At 43.7% G+C, this 11,519-nt stretch overlaps 1 pseudogene; it reads right to left on the reverse strand.

Moving 5' to 3' along the window:
- Positions 1 to 2,585: 2,585 nt before the first annotated feature.
- On the reverse strand, positions 2,586 to 8,257 carry LOC100349139 (IQ domain-containing protein C-like; annotated as a pseudogene).
- Between the last annotated feature and the right edge of the window lie 3,262 nt (positions 8,258 to 11,519).

The raw sequence follows: 11,519 nt of genomic DNA on the forward strand, positions 1-11,519 counted from the left end.
AAAAAAAAAAAAATGAAACAATGAAAAAATCAACAAAACAAAAAGTTGTGGTTTTTTTTTTTGTGAGGATAAACAAAAGAGTAAAACTCTAGCCAGATTACCAAAGGAAAAAAAGAGAAAAAAAATTCAAATAAATAAAATTAGAGATAAACAAAGAGACATTACAATTGACACAACTGAAATACAAAGGATCAAATGAAATTACTATAGGAACTATATGCTAATAAACTTAAAAACCTAGATGAAATGGATAAATTCCTAGATTCATATAACCTACTGAGATTAAATCAAGAAGATATAGACAACCTAAGAAGACCCATAACAAGTAATGAGATTGAAGCAGTAATCAAAATCTTCCTTTGGGGGCCAGCACTGTGGTGCGGTGGGTTAAAGCCCCAGCCTGCTAGGCTGGTGTCCCAGAGGAGTGCCAGTTCATCTCCTGGCTGCTCTGCTCTGCTTCTGATCCAGCCCTCTGCTGTGGCCTAGGAAAGCAGTAGAAGTTGGCCAAAGTCCTTGGGCTCCTGCACTCATGTAGGAGAACTAGAGGAAGCTCCTGGCTCTTGGTTTTGGATCAACTCAGCTTTGGCTGTTGCAGTCATTTGGGAAACGAACATATTGATAAAAAAGACCTCTCTCTCTCTGGCTGTACCTCTCTTTGTAACTCTGTCTTTCAAGTAAATAAAATAAATCTTAAAAAAAAAAAAAAAGTCTTCCATCAAGGAAATGTCCAGGACCTGATGGCTTTACTACTGAGTTTTACAAAACATTCAAAGAGGAGGTAACTGAAGTAAAATACTCCTCAAACTATTTCAAAATATTGAACAGGACGGAACTTTGCCAAACTTTATTTATCAGGCCAGAGTCATTTTGATGCCAAAACCGAAAACATGACATGCAAACTGCAGACCTATATCCTCAATGAACATAGATGGACAGACTCTCAACAAAATACTAGTAAATCAAGTCCAAAACCACATCAAAAAGATCATACATCACAATCAAGTAGGATTTATCCAAGAAATGCAAGGATGGTTCGACATTTGCACATCGGCCGGCGCCGCGGCTCACTAGGCTAATCCTCCGCCTCGCAGCGCCGGCACACCGGGTTCTAGTCCCGGTCGGGGCGCCAGATTCTGTCCCGGTTGCCCCTCTTCCAGGCCAGCTCTCTGCTGTGGCCAGGGAGTGCAGTGGAGGATGGCCCAAGTCCTTGGGCCCTGCACCCCATGGGAGACCAGGATAAGTACCTGGCTCCTGCCATCGGATCAGCGCGGTGCGCCGGCCGCAGCGTGCTGGCCGCACCGGCCATTGGAGGGTGAACCAAAGGCAAAGGAAGACCTTTCTCTCTGTCTCTCTCTCTCTGTCCACTCTGCCTGTCAAAAAATAATAAAAAAAAAACATTTGCACATCAATAACCATCATAAATCACACCAATACAATGAAGAACAAAAATCTTCTGGTCATCAATAGATGCAGAAAAAGCATTTGATGAGATTCAATGCTGTTTCATGATAAAAAAAATCCTCCACAAATTAGGTATAGAAGAATCAATCCTCAAAATTATAAAGGCCAAATATCACAGTCCAATAGTCAATATCATCCTGAATGGGGCAAAGATGAAACCATTTCCCCTTGGATCTGGTACAAGACAAGAATGTCCGTTTTCACCATTCTTACTCAATACAGTACTGGAAGTTTTAATGAGAGCAATTAGAGAAGAGAAAGAAAGGGCATTGGGGCCGGCACCGTGGCTCACTTGGTTAATCCTCTGCCTATGGCGCCAGCATCCCATTTGGGCACCAGGTTCTAGTCCCAGTTGCTCCTCTTCCAGTCCAGCTCTCTGCTGTGGCCCAGGAGGGCAGAGGAGGATGGCCCAAGTGCTTGGGCCCCTGTACCCGCATGGTAGACCAGGAAGAAGCACCTGGCTCCTGGCTTCAGATTGGCACAGCGCCGGCCGTAGCGGCTGTTTGGGGAGTAAACCAATGGAAGGAAGACCTTTCTCTCTGTCTCTCACTGTCTATAACTCTACCTGTCAAATAAAAAAAAGAGAGAGACAGAAATTAAGAAAGAAATCCCATTCACAATAGTCACAAAAACATCAAATATTCAGGAATAAATTTAACTAATGAAAGAAAATATCTCTACCATAAAAAATCAAACATGATGAAAGAAACCATTCTTGCTCATGGACTGGAAGAATCAATATCATTAAAATGCCTATATTACCTGAAGCAACCTACAGTTTCAATGCAATCCCTATCAAATACAAATGACTTTTTTTTTTTTTCAGAATCCAAGGAAAACCTTTATCCTCCATCAGGTTTCCTACTTTACTTCCCCCAGAAGACTCCTTATCTTGAAATCTGGATTGAGCCACAGGCAGAGGATAAAGCAGTGCCCTTTGCCCTTCTCTCTCCATTGTTGCCAGCTCCCTACTCCAGCTTCTCTTGGTCCCACCAGCCAGTAATGACCAGCGACAGGGAAGAAGGCAGAGCTGGCACCAGGGAGGTGGGATGAAGTTCTGCCCTGCTCATCACCTCTCATGGCATCCTCCTCTGGGACTCCGCCCTCCTCTGGCTCCCCAGGGTTTAGCCTTCTGGTCCTGTTTTCCACAGCCTGCCCCTCCACTGATCCTCTCCTGTACTGTCTGACCCTGTGGAAGAAAAGTTCTCAAGGTGGCCTCCATGGTCCAGTCCTCTGGCTTCTCCATCCTTTGTGATTAGGCTCAATGGAGGTTCCATCCCTCGAACTTCTATCACTGGGGGTCTGGCTCTGGGCTGGTTTAGCCTTTCTGAAATCTGGGCCACCATGCTCTGGCCCTGCTACAGTCCTATCCCAGATGATATGGTCCTCTGAGAGCCCCACCCCTTGGGGCCTGGCTGTTTGGCAGTCAGAGTCCTGGTGGCTGAGCCACCTGGGGGCTTGTCCTCAATATTGGGTCCTCACAGAGTACAGGCAGCTGTGTCCTGGCCTTCCTGGAACAGTGACCTCTAGGTCTGAGGGCTCCAGGAGTCTGGTCCTCCAGGAGTTGCACCTGCTACAGGCAGGTCCCTTCAAGTGCCTGTCCTCCACGGTCTGGCCCTTTGATGACCCTGGGCCCTCTAGGCTGGCTGTCTAGTGGCATAGGCAGCTGTGGGCCAGCACTCCTGTAACATGGTTCTCTACTCTCAGCCCCAGCGGGTTTCTTTCTGTAGCAGCCAGACTTTCTGGGGAGTTGTGGCATTAAGATTCCACCCCCTGGCAGGAGTCATCTGCGTGGGTTAGCTCTGTGGTGGTCCTGTCTCTGTAGGACTGGTCCTCTAGTGATAGACTTGGTTGTGACCAGATCCACCCACAGGCCTGGCCCCCATGGTCTGTGCACATCCTGGGCTTGCCTGGCCTGCCTCTGGGGAGCTCAGTGTTTGTTTGAGTATTAAGTACTCCTTCAGCTATTGATGGCTTGTTGAATCCAAAGCAGTTCCATGGCCACGTGGCTGCGGTGAGACTGAAGCTCTGGCAGACCTGGGGCAATCCAGGACCCATGGCTTCTGGGTTCTCCACTCTTGATGTGTTCCTGGTCTCCCTTTGCTTGGGTTTTCTGCTCTGCTCAGCCTGAAGCTGGGGGCTGTCATCTGCTGAAAAGACTTCCGGGTTTGCTGGGCTCTCTCCTGGCTTCTTCTCCCAGATGGCCTGTCTCTCAGGCTCTTCACAAGGAAGAGGCTCCGGCAGCTGTTGCTTTGCATTTGATACCCTGTCTCCTGCTTTCCTGCCCCCATTGGATTTTGCCTTCTGAGAAATCAGAGAGGTTTGAGAGTCCCAGGGCTAACCGTTCATGTACCTGGGCACCATGACCTAGCAAACAAGCTGGTGAGGAGTAGGGACTGGGGTGTCAGGAGGTGAGGCTGTGACCAGTGTCAGCAGGAAGAGTCAGTTGTACCTCTGGGAGAAACCTCTGCCTGGGAATCCAGTCCACTGAAGCAGACCCAGGTCACCCTCGATCTCTCCTACAATGGCCTCATTCTCAGTTCACACCTCTGGAATTGACCAAGAAGCCCCGGATGCAGGCCTATAACACTGACACTTTCCAAAGCAACAGTTCCTGCTCCAGCTGGACTCCAATGACCTCACCAGACCATGGCATGCCTCACAAATGACATTTTTTACAAAATTAGAAAATGCAATCCTAAAACTCATAGGGAATCACAAAAAAAAAAAATAGCTGAAGTGATCTTGAACAAAAAAACTCAAGGTGGAGGCATCACAATACCTGACTTCAAAGCATAATACAAAGCTATAGTCATTAAAACAGCATGGTACTGTAATAAAAAACCGATAAAAGGCCGGCACCGCAGCTCACTAGACTAATCCTCCACCTGCGGCACCGGCACCCGGGGTTCTAGTCCCGGTTGGGGCACCAGATTGTCCCGGTTGCCCCTCTTCCAGTTCAGCTCTCTGCTATGGCCCAGGAGTGCAGTGGAGGATGGCCCAAGTGCTTGGGCCCCGCACCCGCATGGGAGACCAGGAGGAAGCACCTGGCTCCTGGCTTCGGATCAGCGCAGCGCACCGGCTATAGTAGCCATTTGGGGGGTGAACCAACAGAAAAAGGAAAACCTTTCTCTCTGTCTCTCTCTCTCTCTCACACTAACTCTGCCTGTCCAAAACACACACACACACACACACACACACACAAAACAAAAACTGATACACTGATCAATGGAACAGAATAGAGAGCTCAGAAATTAATCCACATAAATACAGCCAGCTGATTTTGACAAAAATGCTCAGACTATACCATGGACTAATGATAATTTCTTCAACAAATGGCGCTGGCAAAACTGGATGTTTATATGTAGAAGAATGAAATTAGATCCATACTACTCACCATATACAAAAATCAACTCAAGATGGACCAAAGACCTAAATTTAAGACCTGAGACTATGAAGTTGCTGGAAGAAAATGTAGGACAAACACTCTAAGACACTAGTATAGGGAATGACCTTTCAGACAAGACCACCAAAGCACAGGCCACAAAAGCAAAACTAAGCAAATGGGACTATGTCAAACTCAGAAGATTTTGCACAGCAAAGGAAATGATCCATAGAGTAAACAGACATCCAATGGAGTGGCAAAGAATATTTGCAAACCACCTATCTGACAAAGGATTAATAACCTGAATATATCAGCAACTTAAAAAACTCAACAACAACAACAAAACACCAATCCAGTTGATAAATGGACAAAAGACTTCATTAGACAGTTCTCAAAAGAAGAAATACAAATGACCAACAAATACATGAAAAAATGCTCAATATCACTAGACATCAGGGAAATGCAAATTACACCACAATGAGATATCACCGCATCCCTGTCAGAATGACTAAAATCCAAAACACAGGGAGCAACAAATGCTGGCGAGGATGTGGACAAAGGTGAGCACCTATACACTGTTGGTGGGAATGTCGATTAGTGCAGACAGTGTGGAAAATAGTGTGGATGGGCCAGTGCTCTGGAGTAGCAGATAAAACCGTGGCCTGCAGCACTGTCATTCCATATGGGTACCAGTTTGAGCCCCGGCTGCTCTACTTCCAGTCCGGCTCCCTGCTAATGCCCCTGAAAAGCAGTGGAAGATGACCCAAGCCCTTGGGCCCCTGCACCCACTTGAAAGACCTGAATGAAGCTCTCCACTTAGGCCTGGTCCAATCCCGATGATTGCAGCCATTTGGGGAGCGAACCAGCAGATGGAAGGTTTCTCTCTCTCTTTCTATGTGACTCTGCCTCTCGTTCTCTCTAACTCTTTCAAATAAATGAATGAATAAATAAATAAATCCTTTTTTTTCTTAAAGTAAAGAGTGTGCCGGCGCCGCGGCTCACTAGGCTAATGCTCCGCCTGCGGCGCCGGCACACTGGGTTCCAGTCCCGGTCGGGGCGCCAGATTCTGTCCCAGTTGCCCCTCTTCCAGGCCAGCTCTCTGCTGTGGCCAGGGAGTGCAGTGGAGGATGGCCCAAGTCCTTGGGCCCTGCACCCCATGGGAGACCAGGAGAAGTACCTGGCTCCTGCCATCAGATCAGCGCGGTGTGCCAGCCGCAGCACGCCAGCCGCAGCGGCCATTGGAGGGTGAACCAAAGGCAAAGGAAGACCTTTCTCTCTGTCTCTCTCTCTCACTGTCCACTCTGCCTGTCAAAAAAAAAAAAAAAAAAAAAAAAAAAAAAAAAAAAGAGAGAGTGTGGAGATTTCTTTAAAAACTAGAAATAGACTTGCTATATGATTCAGCAATCCCACTACTGGGTATATACTCAAAAGACATGAGCATGTTCTATCAAAGAAATACCTGCACCACTATGTTTATAGCAGCAGTATTTACAATAGCCAAAATTTGGAATCAATGAAGGTGCCCGTCATCAGATGGATGGATAAGGAAAATGTGGTATATATACACAATGGAATATTATTCAACTATAAAAAAGAATGAGTTTCTACCATTAGCACCAAAATGGACACAAGTAGAGGACATAATTTTGAATGAAATAAGCCAGACTCAGAAAGACAAATATGACATGTTCTCCCTTATAAGTGGGAGCTAAAACTTAAAAAACAGAAAGAAGAAATGTCTGTGTCTATCAGTACTGATACAATATAGTTTTGTAAAACTTTATTTTATACCTTTATTAAACCAGTGGTTAAGAATGTTAGACTAGGAACTGGCACCATGGCTTAGCAGGTAAAGCTGTGGCCTGCAGCACCAGCATCCTATATGGGTGCTGGTTGGAGTCCTGGCTGCTCCACTTCCAATTCTGCTTCCTGCTAATGTGCCTAGGAAACCAGTAGAAGATGGCCCAAGTGCTTGGGCCCCTGCACCCAGTTGGGAGACCTGGAAGAAGCTCCTGGCTCCTGGCTCTTGGCTTCAGATCATCCCAACTCTGGCCAGTGGCTAGAAAATATCTCTTCTTTTCTCTCTCTCTCTCTCCCTCTACCTCTCTTTCTCTGTAACTCTGACTTTCAAATAAAAAAATAAATGATTTTTTTAAAAGAGAATACATTAAAATACTTTTAAAAAGTTATGTTATACTACTATAGTTTTAATGATCTGTGATTACTCTAAAATTTACTGTATGTGGGTAAAATGGCCATTTTTCCATTCAATTATTGTTTATAGCCATTGTCCAGATAACCACTAAACTAGGGTCTTTAGCTTTTTACTTGTTAAACTTCTTAGTTGGTGAAGTATTAAGCCTTTTTACTGTAATGTAAATGTAAAACATATATCTTTGGGCTGGTGTTATGGTTTAGTCAGTAAACCACAGCCTGTAGCACTGGCATCCCATTTGGGCACCTGTTCCAGTCCTGGCTGCTCTACATCCAACTCAGCTACCCACTGATGCACCTGGGAAAACAGCAGAAGATGACTCAAGTCCTTGGCTGCTGCACCCAGGTGGGAGCCCTGGAAGAAACCTGTGGCTCCTGGCTTCATACTGGCCCAGCCCTGGCTAGTCCTGGTCATTGTAGGCATTTGGGGAGTGAACCAGGGGATGGAAGATATCTTTCTCCCTTTGTCTCTCCTTCTTCCTTTCTCTCTCTCTCTCTCTCTCTCTCTCTCTCTTCCCTTCCCCCTTTTTACTCTACCTTTCAAATAAGTAAAATAAAGCTTTTAAAAAAATAAGTTAATATGTTATCTCAAACACTAAAAAAGGGGGGTATTTTATAAGAGTCATAGAACAACTTTGAATATTATTCTTTTTTATGATGCTCATTTTGCACATAAGACTCAATATATTTTTCAATATGCTGGCCAGAGCGACTAACTGCTAATGATTTTAGGAGCAGCATTACTCTGTCTTTCTATAGAAACTGAGTAGCTTGTTGTCAGTGTTCTTGCTTGGCTTAAAAGGAGGAAAGGAAGGAAGGAAGGAAGGAAGGAAGGAAGGAAGGAAGGAAGGAAGGAGGGAGGGAGGGAGGGAGGGAGGGAGGGAGGGAGGGAGGGAGGGAAGGAAGGAAGGAAGGAAGGAAGGAAGGAAGAGAGGGAGGGAGGGAGGGAGGGAGGGAGAGAGAGAAATGGATGAGCTGTTGTGTCAGTTTTTACTGCACAATTAAAGTGTGCTTTAGAAGCTGAATATAAGTAACTGCACCTACAGTGTCTGAGTTCTGAGTTTTACATCCAAATCCTTTACCAGAGCCCTTCAAACCATGGGCAGCATTGGGATGTTTAGCAAGTGAATTGGTTTTCAGCACCTTGAGACCTGGAAATACACCCAGGCCCCCAGGGAAGCTGGACACAGAGGACATTGCTATGGTAGCCTGACGTCCCTAATGGGAAACAGATGATCCCAGCTGTCGCCTGCCATCAGCCTGCTCACCAAATATTTTCAGCCCTGGCTCTTTCTGCACCCATCCAGCTGTATAAACACACTTTCATCGTCAAGCTTGCCTGTGCGAGCAGCCAACAAACCTGTCTTCTTTTCAATTAGGAGAGCCTGCCTGTGTTGGTTCCAAGTTTTAACTGATTAGAATAACAATTAAACAAAGGTGAATTTTTTCCTTTCCCTTTCCTTTGTAATTTTATTTATTTATTTATTAGATTTATTTATTTATTTGAAGGTGGAGTTAGAGAGAGGAAGAGACAGAGAGATCTTCCATCTGCTGGTTAATTCCCCAAAAGACAGAAACGGCCAGCACAGGGCCCATCTGAAGCAAGAGCCAGGAGCTTCTTCCAGGTCTCCCACTTGGGTGTACAGGTCCAAGCATTTGGGCCATCTTCTGCTGCCTTCCTGGGCACATTAGCAAGGAGCTGCATGGGAAGTGGAGCAGCCGGGTCTCAAATCAGTGCCCATGTGGGATGCCCTATTGCAAGCAGAGGCATCGCCACTATACTACAACACTGGCCCAATAAATGGAAGTTTTTAAAAGAAAGAAATAACAGGCATGGAAAGCCAAAACACTGTGGTAAAAAATGATCTACACAAAGGATCTCTGTGAGTGAGATCCCAGTGGAAAGAAGGGGCCATCAAATAAAAATGTACTTTTCTCTGAAGGGAGGAGAGAACTTCCATTTGCTTATGGCCCTGTCTAAATAATGTCAGAGTTTGTGGGCTCAAAAGGCTTCCATAGCCTTGGCAGCTCATGACAAGAGCCTCGGGTGATTACCGACATCATAAATAAGAGTGTCAATTGTTAAGTCAACAACAGGAGTCATTGTGCATTTGCTCCCCATATAGGACCTCTGTCCTTAATGAGTTGTACTATGAGAATTAATGGTAAAACTAGTCTTCAAACTACTTTATACTTTGTGTGTCTGTGTGGGTGCAAACGGTTGAAATCTTTACTTAGTATGGAGTTGATTTTTCTGTATATAAGACAATTAAAAATGAATCTTAATGAAGAATGGGATGGGAGAGGGAGTAGGAGGTGGGATGGTTTCGGGATGGGAGGGCGGGTGTGGGGGGAAAAACTGCTATATTCCAAAAGATATACCTATGAAATTTATATTTATTAAATAAAAGCTTTCTTAAAAAAAAACCCTAAATAATTGAACATGCCAAATATTTAAGAAAAATGTTTAAACTGATATCTGGTGATATGTGTGTGTATATACATACATATATATATGAATCTCTTATTTTTGCTAAAACATTTTAAATTAAAAAAAGAAATAAGAATGTAGTAAAGAGAGAGAGAGAGAGGCAGTGCGGGAGATCTGGAGGCTTGAGTGCTAGAAGCATTTCCACGTCCTTAGGGAAATCGTTTCACGCTTTGGCTTCATTTTCCCTTATGGGTAAAACAAAGCAGGTTAGGCTTAGCTCTGATCTCTAATAAATTTTCTCATTAGTAACATTTTAAATAATTCGTTGTTTCAAGGCTCTTATACATATTCTTTCTTTCAACAAATACCTTCTGAGCAACTATTATGTAGGGAGCAGCAATCTGATCAGCACTCATAAAACATCAGCACTAGAAGATTCCTTAGAAAGCCCAGGCTATACTTGGCATACGCTTTCCGGTCTCTCTCCTTCCCTTCCGTTTTCCCCCTTGGACCATGGGAACTGATCTCCATCCTCATTTTATGTGGCTTTTCCTGGGTCTCCCAGACAGAGTCTATTAATAGCCAGGCCCTTGTAGGAACAGATAATCCAGGCCTAGTTAATCACATTCCATCCCCTGAGCTTTAAGTTTGGGCATATGACTCAGGCCAGGCCAATCCAAACTCTTCTCTGAAATCTTAAAACAAGGATTTTTGGAGAGATGATTCTCTTCTCTTCTACACGTGGGGTTACTAAATTAGGAATAAGAAATATCTGGGGTCATATGAAGTTTGGCAAATTAAGGCCAACACATGAAGAGAAGCAGAGGCTAGAAATTGGGATGAATGTCAAATGACCTGATTTGAAACCTCCTACCTCCTACCTCCTACCTCCCTTGTTAGAGTTAATTTCTCTCTCTCTTTTCTCTCCCTCAACTAGTTTGAGGGGTATTTCTGCCACTTTCAAATGGAAGATATTCTGGGTAATATATAGTGAAACTATATTTTAGTATAAAAAAAAAAACTGTGTGACTAGTGAGTAGCAGCCCTGTGACCCAATCACAAATCTCCAGACTTCCAGACCAGGTCTCTTAGTTTTATATTTCTTCCAATGAATATAATAAAAAATTTCAAACATATACAGAACTTGAATTTGTGTGGTTTTTTTATTTGTAGAAGCTAATATATATGGAGAGAGTATAAAAATTATGTGGCTATCATATTATTTGGTAATACAGATAGTAGTAAATATTGTCTTCGCTGAATTATACTACGTACACCACAATATACCCTTTTCTCGCTTTATGAATACTGTCACGAATCACACATTCTGTGATACTAATATACCTGTTTTCAAGAAAATATAGTATGTATGTATATGTATTTAATATCTACATATAAAGTGAATATGGCAAAACACTAAAAACTTAAAATCTTAGAACTAAAAATTTTAAAAATTTAAAAAGTTCCCATATATCTACTACTTAGCTTCTATCATTCACATTTAACTGTATGTGCTTTATTACGTATCTATCCATTTAGCCATTCCAGTATCCAGCCATAAGCCTATTTAAATTTAAAAATTAATTTCAAAGTAAATGTAAGCAGTTCTCTTTCTGTTGTGCCATATCTGAGCCTTCATGGTACAGTGGTGTGTTAGATAGAGTTGGAATGGGCATACTGCTTTGTCCCCAGGATGCCTCACGGTACAAGAAGGAGTCAGGGAATGGAAAAAAAAAAAAAAAGAGGGTTGAGCTGTGAGTCAGAGACCTCCCTAAATGATAGGGGTGGCCTGGAGGAGACCCACAATAAATGAATAAAAATATAGGTGGACAAGACAAATTTTGCTAGTGCTGAGTGTTAGGAGAAAACTAAAGCAGAGTGTTTTCAAAGAGCATAACTGTATAACCGGGGAAATAACATTAGATCAGGCCAGGGAAGGCCTTGGATTATTTGGTTTATATTTCAATGAAGAAAGAAGCCAGCCATGTCAAGATCTGGAGGAACAAGACTCAAGTAGCAAGAAGAGAA

This window comes from Oryctolagus cuniculus, chromosome 11, assembly GCF_964237555.1.
Source record: "Oryctolagus cuniculus chromosome 11, mOryCun1.1, whole genome shotgun sequence".
Lineage (NCBI taxonomy): Eukaryota > Metazoa > Chordata > Mammalia > Lagomorpha > Leporidae > Oryctolagus > Oryctolagus cuniculus.